Genomic DNA, 26,969 nt, shown 5'->3' with positions numbered 1-26,969 from the left:
GTAATTTGGGAAATGATAGAATAAACAAAGTAAAACTTTCTGTCTCTAAAATTCTTCCTAGACTCTTAATTATGCTAACATGCCCATAAATCTTACTGAAAATATCGGTAAGAATATCAATAATAAGATTGATAATAATAACTGCTACCTATGGAGGACTTGTTTCTTTTCAAGTACTGTGTGTGTGCTTTCACGAGGTAGCTCTCTGAGTCCTCACAATGCTACGAGCCAGTGTCATTCTAATAGGTATGGTTCTACAAAGAAGCTGAGGTTTAGAAGAGGTTAATGGCTAAAAGCCCAGCCAACAAAACTGAGGCACTGGATTCTAATTGAAATTCTTGCTTTGACTCCAGCATAAAACCCTTAACCACTACAGTGGAGTCATGTCTTGCAGGGGGTGATATTCTAAAGCAGGGGTTGGCCAATTTTTTTGGGTAAAGGGCCAGATAGTAAATATTTTTGGCTTTGCGAACCATATGGTGTATGTCCCAACTACTCAACTCTATTGTCGAAGCCTGAAAGCAGCCACAGATGGTGTGTCAACAAATGGGTGTGACTGTATTCCAATGAAACCACATCTACAGAAATAGGAGAGCAGCCGATTCTAAAGAGAGTTAAAAAAAAAGGCAAAAATAGTATACAGTCAAAATGATCCTTCAAATAATAGTGGTTGCTTACAAGGAGGGGAACGACCTTTAACAATGTAGCTAGGCCTATGGAATTACAACAGGAAAGAATTAATGTTTTAGTTTCTTTTTGCATTTTAGTGGTGATCTCTCTGTTTCTTTGAGGGTGGAGACCAAGTCTAGTTTGAAATGGGGGGAGAACAGTAAAGGACATAAAGGACTCCCCAGCACCTCCTTCTTCTTTTGTGTGTCAGGTGAGTATAGTTAAATTTTGTAAGACAAAATGTATGGGTGGTGCCATTCCATTGGAGGTTCTTTCCCAAAATATTTAATTCACACTTTGGGGAAGGGACAAAGCATCTTATGGACTTAAAGTTCCCTGGAACATTCTTGAGAAAATGCTTGCCTGGAGTTATTTGTACAACCCTTGTCTGACCAGTAGGGAAAACTACACTTAGAAAGAGTGGGAAGAAATGGTCTGGGGCTCAAAGAGAGGATAAGCTAGCCCTGGGAGGTACTGACTGACTGGATATTGTGGGGATGCAACTTGTCTGGAATGTGGGTACGATTTCTTTGGAGGCATCTTACCATGAATCCCTTGAGGCCTAAGGAGAAAGAAAGTCTTATTTTGATCCACTATAGGAACTCAGGTCTGATTTCAGGGGAACGAAGGCTAGCCCAGGGACAGAGAAGGTATGCATGGGTGGAAAGCTTAGACAACTATTAAGAAGGCTGTTTCATGCATTGGAGACTAGGTCGCTAATATAGATTTATTTCTTGTGGTTAAAGCCATGCTTTCCAAGACTGTTTTCAGTTACAAGCGTCTTTGGAGATGCGATTGAGGGACAAGGATTGTATGATGGCCATACACCAGACTCGAGATGTGATGTCTGCTTCCATCCAGGCTGTGCCACTTCCTCGCTGCAACCTGGGAATGTCCAGCCCTCCAAGCCTAAACGTCATCTATAAAATGAAGGTGACAGTAATGCCTACTTTCTAAAAATATGGTAAAGGCTAAAATATTGTGTAAACAAAGCATTTTGCTCAGTGACTAGTCTATAGTAAATGCTCAGTAGCCTTAGCTGTAATGATCAGCTCTCAGTAAACATTTACTAGCCGTTCTTACTAGAGCATATTTGGTTTTCCAGATTGATTTCTACAATAATAGCCCCCTAAAAATATTAGATAGGTAAGAGAGAGAAATCTTCCTTGCTTCATGAAGAGAAAATGGGGATAATGTATATATGGGTCAGGCAAGAGAGGCTGGCTTAGGCATGAGGCACACTTGGATTCCATCCTGATTTTGCTACTTTGAGTATAGTTGACCCTTGACCAATTCAGGGGTTAAGGGCGCCGACAACCTGCACTGTTGAAAATCTGTGTATATTATTTTTGACTCCCACCAAACCTAACTATTAAGTCTACTGTTGACTGAAAGCATTACTGATAACATAAATAGCCGATTAACTCATATTTTGTACGTTATATGTATTATATACTGTATCCTTACAATAAAATAAGCTAAAGAAAAGGAAATGTTATTAATGAAACCAAAGGGAAGAGAAAATACATTTACGGTACTATACTGTAGTTATCCAAAAAATCTGCATATAAGTGGACTCGTGTAGTTCAGACCCATATAGTTCAAGGGTCAACTGTACTTGGAATATTAATTTGGGAATTTAGCTAATTCTCTGGGCCTCATGTTCAAGTAACATAAAAAAAGTGGAAAGTAATATTTACCAGCTTTCTAAAGCAGTGTCTGGAATAAGGGAAAGAGAGAATACATTGGTCCATAATAAATAGCAGCTACCTTGCATTGGGTCCACCACATTGGTCTCTTCTTATTAATGGTGGGTTACAGAAAGGCGGTGAGCAGCAAGTGGGGGCTGAGCGCACTGCCGGAAAAGACATCACAGTGTGGCAGGTGGTCCTTAGAATGGGAAATAGGAGAGGCTTAATGACAGCCCTCACTTTACAATTTTATCCCAAGTCATTGTCAAAGCTTTATGTTATTTTCCTTTTTATTGTATCCTGAACACATAAGAGAGTGATGGCTTTTAACATTTTGGACTCAGCCTGGTCCAAATGGAACACAAGTCTGACAAAGCAGTGAGCGCAGCTGGGTCAGAGCTCTGGAGGAGGCTGGCTGGTGAAAGCCCTCACTGACGCAGTGAGGGCATGGTTGGTGGGGAGGTGACTGGTGGGGGTACAGTGTGAGTGCATGAGTGTGTGGGGAGGGGAACATTTCGAGATTAAATGTAAAACTCCACCATGACTCATGCCATTAAGAAAAAAACCCAAACAGCTTAAAAAGTCATGTTCCGAAGAAGAAAACAGCTGAAAAAGTCATGTTAAAAGTGTGGAAACTGAGAATTTTCTTGTTTGGGTCCAAGGCCCGGCTATTTGTCTTATTTGCAATGCAAAGCAATCCTTTGTTTCAAAGAACACAGTATTTTTTTCCAAGTGGGTAACACATTTACATGATTCAAAAATCAAAATTATATAAAAGGTACACACAAAGAAGTTCACTCCACATCTGTCCCCATCTGCCCTATCCTGTCTCACTCCCTGCTCTATGAATTCATTTTGGTTTGTTGGCTTGTTTATCTTTCCAATATTTCTTTATGCATATGCAAATAGATAAGACTAAAATATATTCTTACCTACCCGTCTCATTTTATTACATAAAATGTAGCATATAATACATACTGGTTTGCATGTTGTTTTCTTTACTGAACAGTATAGGCTGAATGCCTCTCTATATCAATACAGAAAAGGTTTTCATTATGTTTTCACAGCTGCGTAGTATTATGTAAATGGACCGCAGTTTTTTTTGGTTTCTGTCCAAGCTCTGCCACAATAAGTGGCCTTGTGCATTTTTATTTACTGTGTGTGCAGAAGTAGCTGTAGGAAAGATGTCCAGATGTGGGATTGTTGGGTCCAGGGAACACTGAACCAAAATTTTGGTGGGTATTGCCAGACTTCCTGCAAAGGGGCTGCACCATTTCTCCCTTGTGGTAACGTAGTTTTCATTTGTATTTATCATATTCATTTCTATTCTATTTCACCAGGAGTATTTCTTTTTCTATGAAATGTCTATTCATGTGCTTTGCTTGTTTTTTCTATGGGATTATTCCTAATCTTAATTTCTGGGGCTCCTAAGGAGTATGTTATCTCTTCAGGACAATAGTATTTGTCATTGATCTGATTTGTAATTTCTTTCCAGTTTATCATTTTTTCCTTAACATTGTTTATCTGCATTTGCCAGGCAAATGGATTTTTTAAAAAATCATGTTATTTAACCTACCTTCTTTAATTTTTTGGCTTCTTTATTTTCAGTCATAGAAGGGTCTTTCTTATGCCAAGGTTAGCAGGAAATTCACCCATATTTTCTTCTAGAATTTTTATTTCTTTATTTGTTCTTACTTTTAATATCCAACATAATGAAAGGCTTCTCTTTATGTACAATGTGAGGCATAGATCCATCTTACTTTTTCTTTAAATGGACAGTTTTCCCATTAATCTAAATATCCATCTTTATTCTATTAATATGGATGTCATGTTTATCATATACCAAATTTCTGAATGGATTTGTGTCTATTTTTGAAGATTTTATTTTATTCCCCTGGTCTTTCTATTCATATGCCAATATCAGACATTTAATTAATAAGACTCTGTGACCTGTTTCATTATCTGGTAAATTCCATTTCTTAATATTCTTTTTTTTCCTTTAGTTTTTCTAGTTATTTAAATTTTTTTTTCCATATGAATTTTCTGGTGTTGTTTTTGTTGGGATGATACCATATTTAGAAGCTAACTTAGGGAGAATTGACACCTTTTCATTATTGAGTCTCCCTATCCACAATGGCCAAGATATGTCTTTGTATTCATTTAAGATGTAGGGAAAGAAAAAACTTTCCCTATACCCTCCTTAGTTCCTCAGCTGAGGCCCTGCAAATTAGACTGACAAAAGACAAGTTAACAAGAGAAAAGCAGGGGCGCCTGGGTGGCACAGTTGTTAAGGATCTGCCTTCAGCTCAGGGTGTGATCCTGGCATTGTGGGATCGAGCCCCACATCAGGCTCCTCTGCTGGGAGCCTGCTTCTTCCTCTCCCACTCACCCTGCTTGTGTTCCCTCTCTTGCTGGCTGTCTCTATTTCTGTCAAATAAATAAATAAAATCTTTTTTAAAAAAAAGAGAGAAAAGCAAATAGTTATTAACACATGCTGTGTTCAGTGTAGAGAAACCCCAGTGATGAGTAACTCAAAGAGGTGGTTGAAACTGGGACTTACATAGCGTCTTAACAAAAGGACAATAAATTTGTTTAAAAGGGACAAGAAAAAAGAAAGGGAGGTTTAGTCTTTTAGGGGTGGCAAACTGTGGGAAGGTAAATGTATAGAGGAAAGTAATGACAGGTAGGGGCTAGTTAGTAAAGTTTGTTATGTACATTCTCTGGGCTGAAAAGTCTAGAGTCACTTTTGATTATAAAGAATCATCCTGCCCTTCCTGGTAGAGGGGGTAGGACAGAGTGTTTTTGTGTCTTTTTTTTTTTCTCCTCAATTGCTTTTAGCCCCAAACAATCCTTGTTGGAGTGTCATATTTTGGGATGGCATACTCTAAACCCTTCAAAGTCTATTGTGTTCTTCAGACGGACTTGAAAATTTTCCTCCAATAAATTTGCAAATTTTCTGTTCAGTTTTTTCCCTTCATATTTAATTTTTTTAGATGCTAGTGTAGATATAGTCTTCTATTCCATTTTATCTTCAGACTAGTTGTCTTTATTTATTTATTTTTAAAGATTTTATTTATTTATTTGACAGAGATAGACACAGCCAGCGAGAGAGGGAACACAAGCAGGGGAAGTGGGAGAGGAAGAAGCAGGCTCACAGCAGAGGAGCCTGATATGGGGCTCAATCCCATAACGCCGGGATCACGCCCTGAGCCGAAGGCAGACGCTTAACCGCTATGACCCAGGCGCCCCAGACTAGTTGTCTTTAAAATTAAAACAATGAGAAGCACCATGAGGCTAACTTCATACTGCATTGAAGTAATTTATAAGGTCAATCATTGAAAGGCAAAATGAGTCAGCTTCAGAGACAATTCAATCAACAAAATTTGTACAGACACTTGTCACTACCCTGAAGCTGCTGTATCACGTACTGGTTATGTAGCTTCTAAAATCTGAACAACACAAAGAAAGAATTGTTATTGGAAATGGTAGAATGTTAAAGCACAGTCAGAGATATGATTGTGAAAGTGTTTTGTTTTCATTCCTAACTCCTCATTGTCTTCTAATGGGTGGTCTTAGTATCTGAAGGGCCCTCTTTTTGCTGAGTGTTTAGATGTGAGCATATGAGTTAAGAGGATATTGGATTGGGTGGAAACAAATTGTTCTGGTAAGAAATAGAAGAGAGATTTAGATGTCTGAGGAAAAGTCCTGGAATGTGAAAGCCCAGAGCCAGCTGGGCTAGGAACTGGAGAGGGAAGGAAAAGCCCCCTGATTGGATGAAAAGTGTGGGCATGAAAGAAACAAGTCATAATGGGGTATTTGAATTTGTGTGTTGAGAGCTGGGCCATGTTAACTTTCTCTGACTCCCCTGTGAAATAGTTGCTAATGGGGAATGAGATGAATGTTGTAGGTTGGGAGTTGAGGGAGTTTTGAGTATCAGGAAATGGTGTTGATGTTGGGTGGTCAGCGGTATCCTTCTTGATCCAGAATCTATGAACATTACAAACATTAAGTCTGTCTTGGATTGAAGAGGTGGGGAGAAGGGGACTGGGTCTAATCTTGATCAAGATGAATTCAGAAGCTGGACTAGGATGGACCTTGCAGGTTAGGAGGGAGGGACAACAACAAACACCATAGTGATGATCTGGGAAAGGCTGGGGAAAGAAGGGTAGAGCTGACGCCAACATTTATTAAGCATATGTTTGAGGGGTGAGGATTTAAGGCAGGGGGCTATTCGGTGAACTGCTAAAGAACACTCAGTTTACAGGTGGAACATGCATGATGGGAAAATGGGTTGCCTTTCCCAAACAGCTCCATCTCCATGTTAGAATTTGTGCTTTGGTTCCTGCCAGTTGTAGCCCAGGGTTTCCCAGCCTGGTGACTGTGGACACTCAGAAGATTGCTGGTAGCAGTTGCAAGGGATTTAAGAATCCTTCTATACTCTTAAACATTGCCTGTAGATTGAATATCTTTAACACATATGTGTTGTTACTTTTCCAAATGAACTTATATTAATCTCAGTTTAATCAAGAGATGGAAACCAACAGGAATGAAAACAGGGGAAGTTTAATATAAAGGATTATTAAACTATGATAGAAGAGTAACTATAAAGATGTAAAGAGAACTTTAAAGGCTGTCTTAGGGCTGAGGAAGAGTACCCATGGATAGACAGTTTGGAAGGAGGCGTTCCTTTCCTCACGCTGGGGTTTAGGTCTTGCTGGAGAAAGTGTGTTTAGAGCCCACTGGATGTCAGAGAGGATGGCCGTTTGCCAGGACCAGAGCTGGTTCATAGTTGGCTGGGCAAACAGGAAGCAATCTCTTCCTTCAGCATGGGCAAACAGGCTTGTGGTTGGGCATGAGAGGGAGTAGAAGGTATATGCTATGAACTGAATGTTATGTTCCCCTCAGCTTCGTATGTTGAAGCCCAAATGTGTTGGTATTTAGAGGTGAGGCCTCTGGAAGGAAATCAGGTCATGAGTGTGCAGCCCCATGATGGGATTAGTGTCCTTGTAAGAACACGAAGACAGCTAGGCCTTTTTCCCTCTCTCTCTCCTCTCTACAAGAAAACCAGCTGTCTATAAACTAGGAAGCACTTCACCAAGAACTCCCAACCACCTTCTGCACAATTCTACAGATTACTATGAAAAACACATATTAAGCATATGTGGAAGTGTACTGAACAGTATCAATCATTATTGCTATTGCTAGTAATAGAATAAATTTTTAATAAGGTTTCCCTTACATTTCAGTAGTCTTCACCTGCAAATTGGTGGGTTGGATGCACACACACACACATATATACATATACATGCACACACACACACACACACACACAGTTTCTACTTTTCTAACCAAGCTCACTAGTAACTAAGAAATTCAAAATTTCTGTGGAGTCTACATTATAAAGACAATTCTGTCATCAGACTCTATTTGTAAACCTGTATCTAAACATTACAGCGACAGTGTGATACCGTCCCCAGGGCGGCACCTGGTTTGCATCTGAGAACACTGACCTGAATGACATTTTCAGGAAGTAGGTGAGAGGAGAGGAGGGGGGGAGAATCAAGAGCAAAAGTTGGTTTCATATCAAATGAAACAAGCAAGTCAGCTGACAGTGTGCTGGATGAGCCCCCTCACTTTACAGGTTGAAATTTTACCTTAAACTCATCTTTTCGGTAAAAGAAAAAAGAAGAAGAAAACTCTAGGATACAAATTGTGAAACTTGTAATGATAATGTGATACTTTAATTTGGTTAAAATGCCTGACAGTATAAGTCAGTACAACTTTTGGCTGACACAAATGAAGAGTTATGCTCAAGTGCACAAAAGCTTTCCCATGAGTGGCTTGTTTTTGGTTTTAATAAGTCTCCATCGCTTTAAGTGGATTGCCAGTAAACTCTTTTGCTAGTTTAATGCTAGAAAACAAATGGGAACCTTGAGGTTTTTCCCCTCAAGATGCTTATTTCTAATAGCAAGATTGCTACAGCCATTTGGGGGATGGGAACATAGAGACAAGAGAAGGCATCAAAAAAATATTTTGGGGTGGGGAAGTAACAGAAAGAAACACATCCCAAAGAAGAATATTTTTATAGGTTGATGATGTATGCAGCTAAGAAACCCAACAAGGTGACTGGTAGTTCAGGTACACGAGTCCTGAGAATTATCCAGACAAGCCATTTCCCAGGATAAATGAGGACTCTGAGCCCTGGAGAGCCACAGAGGGACTTGCCCCAAATCTAATAGCTGGTTGTTGGTAGAGCTTTGTCTGGTGATTGATCTGAGAATTTGTGTCTGCTGCTCATTTCATAAAACTCCATTGAACTTTAGAGGAAACAAGTGCTTGAATGTTAAATATTTTTATGTGTCCTAAGAGCTATAAATCTCAAAGGACTATTTCCTATTTGGGATCTCAGTTGTGAATGTTCCTTTCTCAAAATACCATCTCCTCACTGGCCTTCCTTCCCACTCTCCAAATCTACTCAACTTGTTCTCTAGCTAACCATGGCACAATACCAGACTCCATGTCAACTGACTTTTTCTTCGACCTTCCTGAGCCCAACCCAACCATAGGTCACCCTCCATCAGCTTTCCCTACATCTCCATCAGTCTATGAAGCACAGCTATTAGAGGACCAATCAGTGTGAGGTTCTGGCTCAATGAAGATTCAGGTGCCACAATGTCATTACCTCTTCATGTTGCCTCTTAATTCTCTGCTGGGCGATCCTCCTCAGTGTTATCCTCACGGTGGTGATTTGAAGGACCTCTGTCTTTAAACTCCCTTCTTCTCTCTCCACAGATCATCAAACCACCTATTTAAACAGTTCTTCTTTTTTTTTTACCAAGATGATCAAGCCAATATGTGTGAGCTTCATCAATTGAACTTATCTTCCATTCGAACAACCTATCTTTACATCTTTTTCTTTGTTCTTATTTTTACATTCAAAGAAGAGACAGTCTCTCTGTGTCCTAGATCAGTGATTCCCAAGCTTGGTTGAATGTTGAAATCAACCCCGCTGTGTGGGTTAGAACCCCACTCTCATAAGCAGCTTGGTGACATTAGATACTTTACTTAGCCACTCTGTGTCTCAATGTACCTTAAAATAAAGAAAATGATAGCATCTATTTCATAGGGTTGTTACAAGGAACAAATTAGTTAACTTGTATAAAGTGCTTAAAATAGTTCCTGGCATGCAAGTGCTATATAAATTTTAGCTACTTTTAGAAATCTGAATATAAGAAGAGAAAGAGTTTTTGTTGTCATATTTTGCCTTGTTATTCTAGTAGGTGGGCGACACTTACTTTAGAGTCCTAAAGTTAGGCCTTGATGAGCTCATCAGGAGCTTCCAAAATGGATATGGGATGCTGAGGAAGGGTCTGGAAACAGAAATACCAAAGGGGATTCCAGTGAGGGCAGGGTGGACAGGAGTGTGGGTGGATTAGAGAGAGAGGGTGAGAGAGCCATTTGTGGAGTATGCACCATCCTTCAGTCTCAAGGACTGTGTGTGTGTGTGTGTTGTGTGTGTGTGTTGTGTGTGTATGTGTCTGCTAATAGACTCTACCTGTACAGCTTTCCAGATATGCTACTGTGATCACAATAGTGAGGTTATATTTTTTTAATGCTCCAATCTCGACTCTTGTCTTCTCTTGTCTTTTCCTCTGAATAAAAGTTCTATATCTCTAATAGTTTACTATGCATCAAACCTGGGGTATCCAGTTCTCTGCTCAGCACAATACATCTTACCCTTGGAGCCACCACTGTCCAAAACTTATTTATGTTGTCAGGAATTTATGTTACCTTTCCTCCACTCAGGCTTCAGACCTATACTTATTTCTAATTTTGTACTCTTAAAATTCAAGCTCTATTTTGTACTAGCTATGTGATCTGAAGGAGGTTATTTACATTTCTGCTCTGCATTTCCTTATCTGTAAATTGTAGTTCATTTTGAGTACCTCATAAGGGTTATTGAAAAGAACAAATTACTACTATGACTACTATTAGTAGTCATATGGAAAAATAGCATTAGTAATGATAACAGCTAACGTTCATTGCTCTCTTAGTATTTTCTCATTTAACCCTCGTAATAACTCTATGAAGCAGGTTGTATTATCATTAGGTCCCAGAATAAGAAAGTAAAGGCTATAGAGGCTCGTGCATTGATTCAACAAATGTTTACTGAATCCTTAGTCTTTTCCAGGCATTTTTCTAAGTGCTTGAGATGCACTGTGCATAAGACAGTGTCTTTGATCTTAAGGAGCTTATCTCCTAGTCGGGGATAACCAAGTCAACAAGTAAAATAAGTACAGACTGGGAAGAATCCTGTGAGGTAAACAGTCTTGTGAGACAGAGTTACAGGTGGATTGGCCTACTTTGGCTAGAATAATTAAAGAAGGCTTTTCTTTAAGGTGAGACATAGTGATAAGAAAGCATTCAGCCAGGAAAGGCCTGAGGGGGAGTTCAGAGGCCTTAACACAAGTGGAGGCCTGAGTGACTGAAAGACAAGCAGGACCAGGGCAAAGTGGGGCTGGGGATGTTGAGGGAAATGTGGTAGGAGAGCCCCAGAGGAGGAGATCTCTGTGCACCTTGGCAAGGAGTTTGGGGTTTATTCCAATGCAATGAGAAGACTGAATAGATTCAGCGCAGTGAAAAGACTAATTTAGGTTAATATTTAAAGTAACTCTCTGGGGGTGGGGCACCTGGGTGTCTCAGTTGGTTAGCATTTGACTCTTGATTTCAGGTGGGGTCATGATCTTGGGGTCCTAGGATTGAACCTCGCACCAGGCTCCACGCTCAGTGGGGAGTCTGCTTGAGGATTCTCTCTCTCCCTCTCCGTCTGCCCCTCCCCCTACTCACACAAGCACGCTCTCCCTCTCAAATAAATAAATAAATAAATCTCTTTAAAAAATAAAATAAAATAGCTCTCTGTCAGTGTGGTGAATGGCTTGTAGGAGTGCAAGACGGAGGCCTGGAAGACCAGAAGGGTGGCATATGCAGCAGTGAAAGCAGTTGCTGGTGGGGACTTGGGCTTGGGAGTGAGTGGAGAGGGAGAAGAGTACACGGATGAGGGGCCTTTCTGTGAGGCAGAGACTTCGTGACTTGCTGGTGGATGTGGGACGAAGTGAGGAAAAAGGAGGACCCAAAGATAGATTTCTAGCTGAAGTGACCGGGTGAATGGCAGGGCCAGTAACTGAGCTGGGAGGACTGGAGTACAAGCAGGTTTTGGGAAAAAGAAATGAGACATGAAATCAAGAGTTATGTTTTGGCCGTGTAGGAAAAAGATGAGCAGGTCTCCAAAGGAAGAGGCCAATTAGACATTTGGATACATGCATCTGGGTGAGAAAATAGGGGGTTATCTGCATACACGTGGTGTTTAGAGCCATTGGCCTGAAGGGGAGAACGTACTTAAAGAGAAGGCAGCTCATAAGCACTGAGGACCCCTAACATTTATAGTTTATAGACCAGGCAGAGGAGAAGAATCCAGAGATATGAGAAAGGAAACCTGTCCCAAGTCACCCAGCTTGTAAGGAGCTGAGCAGTGATCACTGGTGAGGATTCCTGCAGGGTGCCTCGGGCTCCAGCACATGGAAAACCCCCTTTCTGCAGTTTGGATTACTGTAACAGCTCCACTTCAGAATGCTGAGTCTGGCATTCAGGGCCGAAGTTGATTGACTCATCCTTACTTCCCCAACCCTTTTCTGGCACCACAGATGTTCCTGTATTTGTCGACTGAGCAGCACTCTACAATTTACAACCTTCTAGATACTTGTAGGTATTCCTCTAGGTAGCATGGAACCATCACCTCAACAACACTCATTCATTCAACAAATATTGGGGGCTTGCTGTGTGTCAGGCCCTGTTCAAGCTCCTGCAGGGACTCCAGAGAACAGAATAGATGAGGTCCCCTCATTTGTGGAGCTGATACTGGGGGGACAGGCCTTTCTATTCCAGTTCTCTCACCGGCCCTCCCCTGGGTCACATCCATTCCCACCTCCACGAGTGTTCATTCTTCCTCCTTACCTTCTTTCCTCTCCCCCACTTTTTGAAATCCTTCCTTTCCAAAGAAGTCAAACAGTCTAAAAAGAGCACCTGCTACGTGGCCACATGTGAGCTGCTGATGGGACTAAACATAACCGTGGCCTTCTCTCCTCCACTCTCTCTTGCTGAGATACATATCTACCTGCAGAGATGCTGTTCCACGTGGAGACATCACCATAGAAACGTCTGCAGAGACCAACAGATCTCCCTATGTAAACTATACAAAGAGACAAACCTGGAGGAATAGACCTTCAGAAGAGGAGGAGTGAGAACACCAGCTTTGGTGAGTAAAACAGAAGAGGGGATTTAGGGAGAAAATGGATGTTGCAGAGAAAATGAATGGTGATAGAAGAGATGAAGGAGGGGGGAGAGGAGTGATCAGCAGAACGACTTCAGGCTCCGCAGACAGATGGTAAACCCAGAAGGTCCACTAACGAGCTCTCCATGCTATTCTGTGCTCCCTTGCCTGGCTCATTACCTATTGCCAAGCCCGAGAGGCGGTGATAGCCACACTTGGGGGCTTTTCTCAGGAGCTCAGGCTCAGAGTAAGACTCTTGCAAGGAAGGTCAGTTCTTCATCTCCAGCAAGTGCAGGCTATATTAGGGATGTTTCCCTGGGTGTTAACCTATTTAACACGAAAGCCTTCTCAACCCTGTAGATTAGTCTAATACTCTCCGATGCATTCATAGATAATTCTCTCATATGCTTTCCTACAGCTAACAAACAAATAACTTCCATTAGCGCAAGTGGAGTGGTCAAATAAGGAGTTATGATATAACACGGGCGCAAAGAATCATCTATATTAAAGAATAGTGAGACACTGGTTAATTTCTTTTTATTCCAGCAGATGGAGCTACAGCCTGGAGGGGCTCAGTATGCTTCCACAGCCGATGCCCACTCCTCAAAAAAATCAGTAACAAGAAGACCCTTGGGGAAGAAGAAGGAGCATTGCAAAAAATATAAGAAGAATAACGTTATTTTGTATGGAATTCTTCTGTGGTTGTGCAACTGCCTGTACCAGTGTCTAATTCATAGTAGGTGCTCAGTAACTAATGAATGAATACATGTGATATAATCTGATGACTAGACCGTACCCTGAGCATTCTTAGAACAGAAGTTTTCTCTTCTTCGTTTAGCTTTGTTTTTTCTCTCCTGTCTCTTTTATTATTTGCATGTGCATGCCCTTTGGACACCCACTTCCCATCAAAATGTCATGGAAAAATTCTGTGAAGCTTGCTTGCAGGGTCAAACTGATGTCAAAGGGAGGTGCTGGGAGAGACAAGTGATAAAAATAGCCCAGCTGAGGTCCCCACCTGTTTCTCCTGCTGTAACGCTGCGCTCTAGGCAATATTTCTTGATTGTGTCTGTTGCCATCTGCTTCAGTATCATCTGGGTGGTTTGTCAAAAATTCCAATTCCCAGGCCACAGCCCAAAGAGGCTGACTCAGTGCTTCTGGGAGGGGGACGTGATGTGGTTCCTCCACACAACCAAGCTTGAGAACCTCTCTTCTAGAGGGAGGTGAGCCAATAGTCTTTGATCCCCAGTCCCCAAAATCAGAAAGAATGGAAAATTTTGAAAACTGTAAGTTTTTCCTAACTCATTTGGGGTGCACTCTAGGTAGGACCCACAAAGTGCCATGAAGACACATATGATCCTTTTTTATTGCATGTAATGTGCACATTCACACACTTTACTGAAGAGAGGTTTAGAATGTGTTTGGTTAGAAGGTGTTGCCGTAACCCCACCAGGAATGTCATGGGATGTATGGTATACGCACTGAATTGCCTTTCTGACGTGCAAACACTTTTTGAACTCAGAGACACATATGGTCTCAAGGGGTTCAGATAAAGGGCACTTGGATTAGGTTCTCATGTCCCATCCGTAGGCGGTGTTTGAAGCTGTTATATTTGGGTCTGACAATAATAAGAAAGCCTAATAGAAAGATGGCTGCATGGAGACCCAGGAGACTTCCTTTCTGGGCCTCCATTCTCTCTCCTGAAAATGAGAGAGGAGATGGTATTGAAGGCCTTTTGACTCTAAAACTGTGATTTTCACACCTTCTTGCTCTTGCAAATGTTGAGGCATGACTGCCACAAAGATTCGATTGTGGTCTTATGATTTTTGCTGGGAAAATCTAAAAAAGCCAAAACTTTTCTTGGTCTTTTGGGCTTGGAGACAGATTCTTGAATTATGACATGTCTCTCAGCAGTATGAAAAGGCATTCATCCAAATTCTGTAGACGTTTTGATACATTACTGCACTCAGCAAAGCTGTAGGAAACTACTAGAAGGCAGACGCAGTCATGAACTCTGGAGAGCGCTATGGAACACAGTGGAAGAAAGTTTGACTTATGTTAGTTAGAGGGCGAGGGAAGAGATAGATCTGACAGCGTCTCCGTTACCAGCTGCTCCCAGAGCAGGTTTCATCCAAAGGGCAGCAAATGGGTTTTTAGCAGAATCCTAGGGATCCCTAAGCCCACGTGAGTAGGGTCTCTCTAGCCCTCATTGCAGTCATTGAAGTTTAAATGATCATCCTAGGACCCTATGAAAACCAGCAAGATTTAGAAAAATCTGAAAAAAAACCCAAAACCCTCATACAACGCAAAATAAAACAAAGTAACATGATCTGAGTTTGTTCTATCGGAACCAATGGACTAAATTGTGTCTCCCTAAAACATACATGTTGAAGTCCTAACCCCCCAGTACCTCAGAATGTGAACTTATTTGGAGACAAGGTCTTCATAGAGGCATTGATGTTAAAATGAGGTCTTTAACCTCATTATTGGATGACGGGCGTCCTTATATGAAAGGGAAATCTGTACGCACGTGTGCAGGGAGAACATTGTGAGAACAAGAAGGTGGCCATCTATAAGCCAAGGAGAGAGGCCCCGCGAAATGACGCACACTGCTTAGTCCCCGGGCAGAGGGAGGCCTCAGTAACTCTCTAGTGTGCATTGTAGCACTCATTTCATTCCTGGCTTGGTTTATGCCCCATTCTTTGTTTTCCATTTGTTTCCTTTTCTAGTTTTGTCTTCTAGTTTTACTGTACTGCACTGGATATTTATAAGCTTTTAGATTTAGAGATGATATAAATTAGTAAGTAAATACTGTCTTGCCTGAGCACACTTAGCTCATACATGGTTGGTATGAAACAATTCGATGGCAACAGACAGCGCTCCTATAACTACTGGGGAAGGAACTGTGAGAGATGGGAAGGTTTAGTGTCACAGAACCACTGATTTCTGCACTCTGGACAAGAGTTCTTTAGGCAATGTGTCATTTTAAAGCGGTGCTTGGGTAGCCAAAAAATCAGGGCTGTCTTCAACTCTTCATGATACAGAACAGGGGGAAGAGAACAACATTTCTAGATGAAGGAATTTTATGAAGTATGTCCATAAGTCAAGCAAAAAGAATGATCGTTTCCTGAGTACCTGCTCCATAGCTAGGACTGTGCTAGACACTTGTGCAGGCGATCATTTAACCCTGGCAATAACTGCATAAGGAGATCTATCTCGCTTCCTACTTAATACTGAAAAATACCTAGCTCAGAGAGGTAAAGTAACTTGTTTAAGAGCAGGCAATTAGTAAAACGTTGTGCAGAGATTTTTTTAAGACTTTTCTTTTTTTTTTTTAAAAGATTTTATTTATTTATTTGAGAGAGAGCGCGCAGAGGGAGAGTGAGAGGGGGATGCAGATTCCCTGCCGAGCAGGGAGCCCAATGTGGGGCTCGATCCCAGGACCCTGAGACCATGACCTGAGCCAAAGGCAGATGCTTAACCGACTGAGCCACCCAGGTGTCCCTGAGCAGAGATTTGATACAGAGAAATCTGACTCTGAACTCCACAATACTTACATCCCTCCCAGTTGCCTCCTTAAAGTTCATACACTGTTTGTCTCTCTTACGTAGAAAGCGGATCATCAATACTTACAGAAATGTAGTTGATGATGAGACTTACCTTAAGGTGAACGTTTATAAATTTGAGACCAAGACAATACAAGTATCTGCATTTAGTATAAATGTAAATAAAGATTATGTAGAGAAATGACTATGTATTTTTAGAACAATGTGGCTTCTAAAACATGTGGGCCACAGAAAAGGATTAGGAAAAAGATTTGGAGTCAAAACAAAGAAAATAGAGTAACTCCAGACTATGGTTTTCATCCATTCCTTAGTAAGAAGGGATTGGAAAACAGTGCAGAACCACTCTCTGTATTGACTGTAGGTACTATATCCTAGTCCTTGGAGGGGAGGCTGTGGCAGAAATTACTAGTTGCCCCCAATATCCATTCTCTCCTATTTAAAGGGGTAAACGGTGGGGCGCCTGAGTGGCTCAGTCAGTTAAGTGTCCAACTCAACTCTTTTTGTCGGCTCAGGTCATGGTCTCAGTGTTTGTTGATGGAGCCCCGAGTTGAGCCCTGTGTCTAACTCTGTGCTGGGCAGATTCTCTCTCTCCCTCTTCTCCTGTCCCCCTCTAAAATAAATGAATGAATGAATGAATGAATGAATGAATGAAAGGGTAGTGGTTACCCAAGTAAAGTGTATATTTCATAGCCTTCCTTGCAGACCAGTGTGGCCATAGACATTGGCCCGGTGGCTGTGAACAGAGGTGCTCTTGGGGGAGGGGTGGCAGCCCATGCTCTGTACTCTTCCCTTTGGCTGGAAAGCAGGTGTGGTGGTGGGGTCCACATCAGACACTGTGGACCTTCTGATGGAAACCAGTTGTTGGGGATGAAAGACTGATGAAAAGAAGATGCTCGAGATCATGGAGCTGCCTCCCTGACTGCCTACCTGTACTTTTATGCAGGAAAGACATAAAAAGTCTATGTTTCTAGAGCCACTGTTCTTTCGTCTCATTGTTACTGCAGCCAAACCAATATTCTGACTTATAAGCTATATTTTAACTAATAATTAAACAAAATGCATCCATTTCCCAAAGCCTCTGAGTAACAGTGTATGTGTGAATGGTCTCCGCAGAATTAACTACTTTATTTCAGGACACCTTTTGTGCCCCAGTGGCCCCCAACAATGAGAGATCTTTAAGTATTTGGGACAGTTCATTCCTTTGGTTCCTTTGCTCTCTTCAGGAAAAGTCAACAAAGAGGATCCTGGCTTCTCAAGTTCTCTTAGGAGGATATGAAACTGTGGAAACTCTGGCTCATTCTTTTCAGTGCAGCATAGAAGCAATTGTGAAAGTGAAGACAGCATGAGGATGAACTGATATTTATTAGTGATTTTGCTTAAGCCCAAACAGCCCAAAAAGTGACTGGAAATTTCTGTCATGACCTAATCTATCAGAGCCCTTTGAAACTTGGGCAGGGAGTTGGATCAGGGGTTTCTCAGACCTACCTGAGGTTTCTAGAGATAGTACATTGGTAGCTTCCGGAAGAGATGGGGGAAGGGGGTGTTATAACCAGAATTCCCCTATGGTCCCCTTTTCTAAAATAGGGTTTAGAGAAGATGTGGGAGGAGTCCCCCTAAACCACTAAGAAGTCTCGGTTGTGAAACTGATGACTTATTGATGAGCACATGGGGTCAACAACTACAAGTTGTATAATCCATTTCAATGAGGAGAAAAAGTGAAAGGGCACTTACCCTCTTTTTATAGGTATTCGCATAGGCTCTTGCTCTCAGCAAAACTGCCATGAAGTTATTGAAGACTTTAAAGCAGAGTTAGTTAGCGGGATCAAGAATTGTATGTAAGGCTCTTGAGCTCTTTGTCTTCTCTTTGTGGATGGTGGATGCCCAGACCAGAACATGAGGGGCCAGCCTACCAGGGGACGCTAGAGTTAAGGTGGGTGGGATGGGGGCGGTGGGGAGAGCACCTGCGCCTGTTAGCTACTGCCTGAAAGGTAGTGGGCCTGATCTTGGTAAAACACCCCTCACCCCCACTCCCGGAAAGGAGATATTTGAGTTATTTTTTTTTTTCTTTTGCATAAGGGAAGAAAAAGAAGTGACAAGAGGGGGAAAATCCTGGGGGCTCATTAAATAAAAATAAGAAAAGGTTAGTAAAGAATATTGGGAGGGAATTATATTGCAAGGAGAGGGAAAGTATAAATTCATTCATCCTTTTTGCCAAATACAAAATGCAGGGCCCCCATGGTTGAATATTCAAGAATGTCACCGCATATTATCTCTAAGTCCTGGGCAGATTGTAGGTGAAGAAAAAATTAAACAGATGTGGCCCTTACCTTAGAAAATGAAATCCGAGGTGGAAAACAGTGACCTAGGTTGAGGAAAGCTATTAATACTGTTAGCTATAAACTTGGTTTTTAGACTGACGTTGAGGAAAGCTATTAACGCTATAAGCTATTAAGTTGATTTTTAGACTGCAGTTAATCCTTCAACAGCACCAGGGTTAGGAGTGCTGACCCCCTGAGCAATCAAAAATCCTTGCGTAACTTTTGACTCCCCCAAAACTAATAGCCTAGTGTTGACCAGAAGCCTTACCAAAACATAGACAGTCGGTTAACACATATAAACAGTAGGTTAACGCTTATCTTGTATGTTATATGTATTAGATACCATAGTCTTACAATAAAGTAAACTAGAGAAAAGAAAATGTTATTAAGAAAACCACAAGGAAGAGAAAATACATTTTCAGTACTGTACTATAGCCATGGGAAAAAAATCCACGTATCAGTGGGCCCGCACAGTTCAAACCCGTGTTGTTCAAGGGTCAGCTGTTGAAACATTATTTTCAACATGCTTGCCATGCTTTCATCCCAAAGAAATTTCTTTTTTTTTTTTTTAAGATTTTATTTATTTATTTGATAGAGAGAGACAGCCAGCGAGAGAGGGAACACAAGCAGGGGGAGTGGGAGAGAAAGAAGCAGGCTCCTAGCAGAGAAGCCTGATATGGGGCTCGATCCCAGAACACTGGGATCACGCCCCGAGCCAAAGGCAGATGCTTAACGACTGTGCCACTCAGGCGCCCCCCAAAGAAATTTCTACTGCCTGGGACTAATATTGAGTTAAGCTACAATTCAGAAATATATAGGTTAATAAGTTTTCTCTAGAAGAAAAACAAGTTTATGCAAGAAGAAGTCCATTTTAATAGAAAGTGAATAAGCATTTTATGTAGAGATATCCTCGACATATCCTTATTTTCATCTTTTTGGTGAAGTGTTACTTGGAGAAAAATGGATATTCTGGAATAAATCCATGTGAGCAAGTTCCACATGGGGTTCCAAGCCAAAAGTCCCTTCTGTGCTTATAGCAAAAGAAAAGCAGCATGATTCTCTGAACCTTTCCCTTGGAATGTCGCAAGTCCTCAGTTTATTGACACGGGGCAATGATGAGATGAGTAGGTCTTTAGACTGAGATTGATACACAGCCTGGCTGGCCAGCTCCCTTATTAGGCAGATCAAGGTCTTCCCATTCTCAGATTAAATACTAAGGAAGTGCCCAAGGCCAGAATTATTTGAAGTAAGGGCAGAGTTGGTGCCTTTGCTGAGTTCACGACTTAAGTTAATGAAACCAGACTCTGAAACACGGCAATCAAAACCCGAGAAGCTAAAATAGGAAAGGTTGAATAGTATGAAAACCCAGCCAGGCCTTGACCAGCACAGTATTTGGAAACAGATGGCATAAAAGATTAAAAATATCTGGCACAGACTGGATTAATTAAGAATGGCAGGAGCCAGCTGAGTGAGGAACATGTGGGCAGATACAGAGTTAAGCTTAGTTTATAAAGCGAAGGGAGCCCACATTATTTCAGAGCATATATGCATGAGCCGTGCCTTAGAAATAAAGTTCTGTACCCTACATGCAGAGCTCAGTGGTATCAACCCCTCACCAGGTACGTTTGTAAAGGTAACCCTAATGCACTATTCCGTACGTTTATCTTCATTATGGTCTTCCCTGTGAATTTCCTAAGAAGAAAAAAAAAAAGTACATAAAACAAAATTGCCGTGTGTATTTGGCTATGACTCAAGACCTTTCAAATACATTTATAGGCTTCATCTTGTAACCTCGTATACTTCTAAAATAAAAAGGCATCGGTCATTCTCTAAAAAGTTGTTAATATTCTTTTGCATCCTCTAAAAAAATCTCTTCAACCTCCAGAACCAAGAAGAACGTATTGTAGAGAAAGAAAGCCCTCAAGATTTAAGAGTTGGTAAAATAATAGGGTTCTATTTGCCAGAAGGCTTTTTCTCTTGACACTCCTGGCTTGTATTCTGTGGATCGTAAATACTGGAGCGGATCAAGAGTAGGCACGAGCACCAGGCTGATGTCACTGTTTTTGTGTAGGACAGAGAAAATACACAGAAACTTGAAGGCTTTTATAAAACAAAAAGAAGAAATAACCTATTTTTAGGCCCAACTTCTTCAACTTACTATTCCAATATCATTTTCTTTAATGTTGTTACTTATTAAAATTCTGAATAATTCGGTTGCATTGGAAATTCTCCAAAGATGCCATGGGGTTCGGCTCTGTCACAGAATCAATGTGATGAGACCCTGGTCACCAGGATTAGCTTTTAATGAAACTCTGATTACTTTTTTGTGAAATAGTTTTGTTTTTGAGGATTAAATGAGATAATATTTATGAAAGTACCTTGCAACTGTAAGTCACTGTACAAATGGAATGTATTGTGTTGTAAAATTGTTATTCTTTGCTCACAGAATCATGGCTTGGTTATCCTGAGACCCAACTGGATTTTCTGTTTTAAGAAAAACAAAGGGAAAGGCAACATCAACAAACTTTGAATCTTCTCATTGACGTAGAAAGAGTTCTGCTATAGGTCCAATGATTTAAACCTAGACTAGCAATTATCTTTCTCTTTCCCTTTTCCCGAAAGGCAAGACTGTTGCAAAGTTACAGACTGATGATTTCCTGTCCTTGCTACTAAAGACTACTGCGATTTGACTAAGAGCCTTGATCCCGGTCCTTCCCTGCAAAAAGATAACATAAAGTTTGGCTATAAAATAAACATCCTTTGTTTCATATAGATAATAAAAGGGAACATTCATATTCTTACACTTCTTTGAACAGAAAAGCGTCAAAATGTTTCAAGTCAAATGTTTAAAATACAAAGGGAGAATGGCATAAAATATTTAGACTATATCTGATAGATAAGGGATTAAGTTAATTTATACAAGGTCCCTTTAAGTTAAAAAAAGACAATCCAACATAAAAGTGGCCAAATGACATAATCAGTTCCTAGAAATGAAAATGCAAATGATTAATGAACATATGAAATGTAAAAAGATCAGCGAAGTATAGTTGCCTCTGACTAATAGTCCACAATTAAAAAGACTGATAACTTGCAATGCTGATAAAAATAGAAAAGAACAAGCATGCTCATGTATTACTAGTTGGGAGGACGAATGACTGTTCTCTTTTCAGAAAGAATCTATGGATCATAGTAATTCTAAATACTAGTGTCAAAAGAATAGTTGTCCATCTTCATTTACTTATTTATACAATAAAATATTTATTGCGTGCCTATCCGATGCCAGCAATGCAGAAGTAATAAGATAGATATAAATCTCTTCTTCCATGGGGCTCACAGTTTACTGGGAAAGAGATAGCAGGAGTAATAAAGAAGTAAATTGCGTAGTCTATAAGGAAGTGTTATGTGCAATGGAAAAAACCCAGCACAGTGAGGAAAATCCACAATATTGAGATGAGAGTATGGACTGCAGTTTTATCTTTTTTATTCTTTTTTAAAAGACTTTATTTATTTATTTGTCAGAGAGAGAGAGCACAAGTAGACAGAGCCGCAAGCAGAGGGAAAGGGAGAAGCAGGCTCCCTGTTGAGCAAGGAGTCTGATGCGAGACTGGATCCCAGGACCCTGGGATCGTGACTTGAGCCAAAGGCAGACGCTTAACCAACTGAACCACCCAGGTGTCCCGGATTGCAGTTTTAAATAGGGGGTCTGTGTAGGTCAGACTGAGAAAGTGAAATTTGAGCAAAGACTTGAAGGAAGCAGGGGAGTCGCTATTCAGATGTTTACAGGGGAAGAAAGTTCCAGGCATAGGTAACAGCCAGCATAAATATAAATACATGTAGATACATTTAAGAAAAAAAAGTAATTGAATACAAATATAAAAAGGCAAATAAAAATAAAAAAAGAAGTGATTGAATACAAATATAAAAAGAAAGTCCCAGGCATAGGTAACAGCCAGCATAAATATAAATACATGTAGATACATTTAAGAAAAAAAAAGTAATTGAATACAAATATAAAAAGGCAAATAAAAATAAAAAAAGAAGTGGTTGAATACAAATATAAAAAGAAAGTCCCAGGCATAGGTAACAGCCAGCATAAATATAAATACATATAGATAGATTTAAGAAAAAAAAAGTAATTGAATACAAATATAAAAAGGCAAACACAAAAAATGGTGTTACCAGGGCTGGAGGGTGAAGGGATAAGAGAGACGCTGTTCATGGGTACTAACTTGCAACTTAAAGTGAAATAAGTCCTGGAGATCTAATGCACAGTGTAGTTAATAATAGATAATATTATATTATAAACATTGATCTTGCTAAGAGACTAGGTCTTAGTTATTCCCACCACAAAAAAGAACTGATAATTACATGATGTGATAGAGGTGTTAGCTAACACAATCATATTGCAATATATAAATGTATTAGAGCAACAAGTTGTATACCTTAATAGTACACAATATCATATATGTCAAACATAATTCAATTAAAAACACTGTCACTTTATTCTGGCTAATCAGAGACCTCTCATAATATAGTGGTAATTTCACATCTGACAATATCCTAGATTTTTTTGTATACTTCTTTTATTAGCTCTTCAGAGAATTTCTCATACTTTACAAGTTTTCTTCATAATTTTTTTTGAGGATTAATGTACTTTTAAGCATAGAATTGGATGGGTTTTAAAATATGGATGCATCCATTTAACTACCACTCTGAATAAGTTAGAGATTTCTAGAATCCCAGAAGCCTCTCTATACCTCCTTACAGTCTATTCTGACCTCTATCACCACAGATTAATTTGGACCATTCTTGGACTTGATGTAAATGGAATCATTTTGTAGATATTCTCTTGTGTCTGGTTTCTTTTACTCAACATTATGCATCTGAGATACAGTCATGTTGTATTGTAGGTAGCAATAGCTTTTTTGTCTTTTTTGTTATTGTATAGTATTCTATTGTGTAAATATATCAACCTTTCTTTGTTCTATTATTGTAGACATTTGCATGGGTTTGCAGTGTTTGGCAAATGTATATAAAACTCTTCTCGCACATGTCTTTTTGTACATATAAATGTCTTGTACATATAAATGTTGTACATGTCCTTTTGTGAATATGTGCACTTTTCCTCTTAGGCAGGGGGCAACACACTTTTTCTATAAAGGGTCGGATGGTACATACTTTAGGATTCACAGGTCACGTGGTCTTTGTCACAATTATTCAATTATGCCATTGTAGTGCAGAAGCAGCCCTACCTAATACATAAACAAATAGATGTGGCTGTATTTCAATAAAACTTTATTTATAAAGACCAGATTTGGCCATAGTTTGTTGAGCCTTGCTCTGCTCTCAGGTCTATATCTATGCCTGGAAATGCTGGGTGTTAGAATAGTTGTACATTACTTATATTTTACTAGTTTCCAAAGTGGTCATACCAATTTATTACTGTCAGCAATGGATGAGAATCCCACATCTTCACCAACCTTTCCCAAATATTTTTAAATTTTTGAAAACATTGTATTTTCTCTCATCTGTACATTAGTATCATTACAGATATAATAGTAAACTATTATCTAGACTTTCTCTCTTAAGAAGTCACTATAGCAACTACCTATCATTAATTCTTCTAATCCTTGCAAAGGAAGATTAATGATACCTCAATTTGTGCTTTTCTGCCCCCCCCTTTTTTTTTTTTTTAAAGATTTTGTTTATTTATTCGACAGAGATAGAGACAGCCAGCGAGAGAGGGAACACAAGCAGGGGGAGTGGGAGAGGAAGAAGCAGGCTCATAGCAGAGGAGCCTGACGTGGGGCTATCCCATAACGCCGGGATCACGCCCTGAGCCAAAGGCAGACGCTTAACCGCTGTGCCACCCAGGCGCCCCTTTTCTGCCCTTTTAATTTGATGGAGGAGAAGAGTGCTGTATTGGCAGTTGGAAGACCTACGCTGAGCTGCTCTATGGCTTTAATATGGTCACTCGTGCCTCATTTCCTTAATCTCTAAAATGGTGCTAATAACTGCTTTGCTATTTCTCTGGGTTTTTATAATGACTAATAAAACAATAGATAAGCAAAATTAATAATAGGAAAATGATTACACTATAGTAGGTGAAAAAAAGTGTATTATGAAACAGTAGGTCTAGCATGATCCCAGCTAGAGGGGAGGGTGGCCACCTGTGCTGATAAGTATAAAAAAAAGTGCCAGAAGAATATTTCCTAAAATGTTTTGAGTGACAATTTTGGGAAGATGAATTACTCAGCCATTTGCAGATTGAAATCTTGCCATTTGCAATGGTGTGGTTGGAACTAGAGGGTATTACGTTAAGTGAAATAAGTCAGTCAGAGAAAGACAAATACCATATGATTTCACTCATATGTGGAATTTAGGAAACAAAACAGATGAACATTGGGGAAGGGAAGGAAAAATAAAATAAGAGGAAAACGGAGAGAGAGACAAACCACAAGAGACTCTTAACTCCAGGAAACAAACTGAGGGTGGCTGGAGGGGAGGGTGAAGGATGGGATAACTAGGTGACGGGCACTAAGGAGAACACTTGAAGTAATGGGCACTGGGTGTTGTCCGCAACCGATGAATCAGTGAATTCTACCTCCGAAACTAATAATACGGTATATGTTAATGAGATTGAATTTAAAGAAACATTTTTTTTTAAAAAGTAGGTGACAAGAGCAGTTTGCTCTAGTGGGGCTCGGGTGTCCATCCACTGTCATGCAGGGGTTGCAGGTGGCAGAAGGCATGAGGAGCTGTGTCGTTGGTGACAGGGCCCACCAGTTCTTGCAAAGAATGTTGCCCCAACATCCAGAAAGCACAAGGGTCCTGGGCAGGCTGATTGGTACCCTTGATAGAACCCAACTCAAATCCAACGTGGAAATGAACTTTGAGGGAGAGTGTCAGGACCTGGAAATTCTTGACTTTCTTTATACAGTGACGGATAGATTGAAAATTTGCAGAAAGAAGCTGCTGGACTTCTTCTTCAGGCCGTGTCAAACCTAGAGACATGAATGAAGTATATTTTCCAATATACAAGCTTCTCTCTCTTTTTTTAATTTAAGTAACTACAAACTGTTTCATGGAGAAGCGTTGGCGAGAGTCCAGAAACCGTGAAGAACAGAAATGAGGGTTGAAGAGCAATGCTTCTGACGAACATCTGGTTCGGCAGGAGCCCCACGCACAGCACAGCACGGGGAACGCATTCAGCTCCCCCGGGAGGGTGTCACGTTTAACTGATGGCTCTTGTTACTGACCCCGTGGGTGGCAGGAAGGAAGAGGAGTGACCGTGGTATTCGCCGAAGGACCAGCACGTCCTACTGCCCACCCAGAAGTTGAATTCTTAGACGGCTCGACCACGGAGTTGTGTGGTGCCGGAGGGGATTTCCACTTTCAAAAATAGTATGACTTCAGTTAAGGTTGAGATCGCATTTTTGGGAAGTTTGTTATATTTAGAAGCTTTCTTTCACCCTCATGGCTTTTCAAGCCATCGGCAACATGGTGCAGTACTCTCCATTTTTCTGGCCTCCTTGACCTTGGGGTTCCATTTGGAATGAAGACATTTTCTTAAAAATGTATGAAAGCATCACTGCATTGACAAAAATATATTTTAATCAAAATGCTGAAAGTGGTGAAATGATAAGGGACTTTTTTTTCCCTTCTTCTTTTAGGCTTCTCTGTACTTTTCAAATCTATATTGTGGTTTTCACCAAGGAGATGTCCCAGATCTGGGCAGTGGTTTCTCAGGGGGCTCTCACTTGTGTAGCTGTGCTTTCGTTGCACTTTTCTGGGAGCTCTGAAGGCTCGGTCTGGAACCCGCAAGCCACAGGAATCTCTGTGGAACCTAGAAGATCACTTACACATGATGCAAAAGTAGAGTCAAGAAAAAATAAATTCTAGAATGAGCGTTTTTGCTTAAGAACTAAAAATAAACATTTTTAAAAAGCAAAGCAAAAAATATCCCTTTAAAATGCAATAGCCCCATGAAGAGAGGTTGGACTACAAAGATTTACTCAGAAAATAGACTATTTCCTGCCCCCTATCCCCACCCCAAGGATGGCCTTTGGGAACCACGGGTAGGAAGGCAGCAAAGGCTGCCAATCTTAAATGAGTTGGGGCCATTTTGGGCTACTCTTAGACCCAGCTGCGTCTCATCCTGAGGAAATTTTCCTTACATCTATTCTATTCCCTTCCAAGGTGCATTCCAAGAGGTTGACAACTGATCTATCAATGAGCTTCTGGGAATAAGAGAAAGGGAATTTAGTACATTTTAATGAAGCCTTGTAAGCGCATCCCCCCCCCCCCCCCCCCCCGCCCGCTTGTTGACCGTAATGGCTTCATAGCAGCTCACACAGTGCAGGGGAGCTGGTGGGTCAGAAGAAAGAGATGTTTTGGATGT

The 26,969-nt window shown here is 40.6% G+C and overlaps 1 long non-coding RNA gene across 4 annotated transcripts; it reads left to right on the top strand.

The window, feature by feature from the left end:
- Positions 1–3,523: 3,523 nt before the first annotated feature.
- On the top strand, positions 3,524–22,107 carry LOC109488981. Of its 4 annotated transcripts, XR_002141894.2 has the most exons (4): positions 3,524–3,595; positions 12,538–12,672; positions 13,234–13,423; positions 21,015–22,107. It is a non-coding gene; the product is annotated as an uncharacterized LOC109488981 (long non-coding RNA). The 4 variants fall into 4 exon arrangements; XR_002141895.2 differs by lacking the exon at positions 21,015–22,107 and having other exon boundaries at positions 13,237–16,111; XR_002141893.2 differs by lacking the exon at positions 21,015–22,107 and having other exon boundaries at positions 13,234–16,111.
- The last annotated feature ends 4,862 nt before the right edge of the window (positions 22,108–26,969 follow it).

The sequence above is a fragment of the Ailuropoda melanoleuca genome, chromosome 10 (assembly GCF_002007445.2).
Source record: "Ailuropoda melanoleuca isolate Jingjing chromosome 10, ASM200744v2, whole genome shotgun sequence".
Lineage (NCBI taxonomy): Eukaryota > Metazoa > Chordata > Mammalia > Carnivora > Ursidae > Ailuropoda > Ailuropoda melanoleuca.
This window is presented reverse-complemented; position numbering and strand designations above follow the sequence as displayed.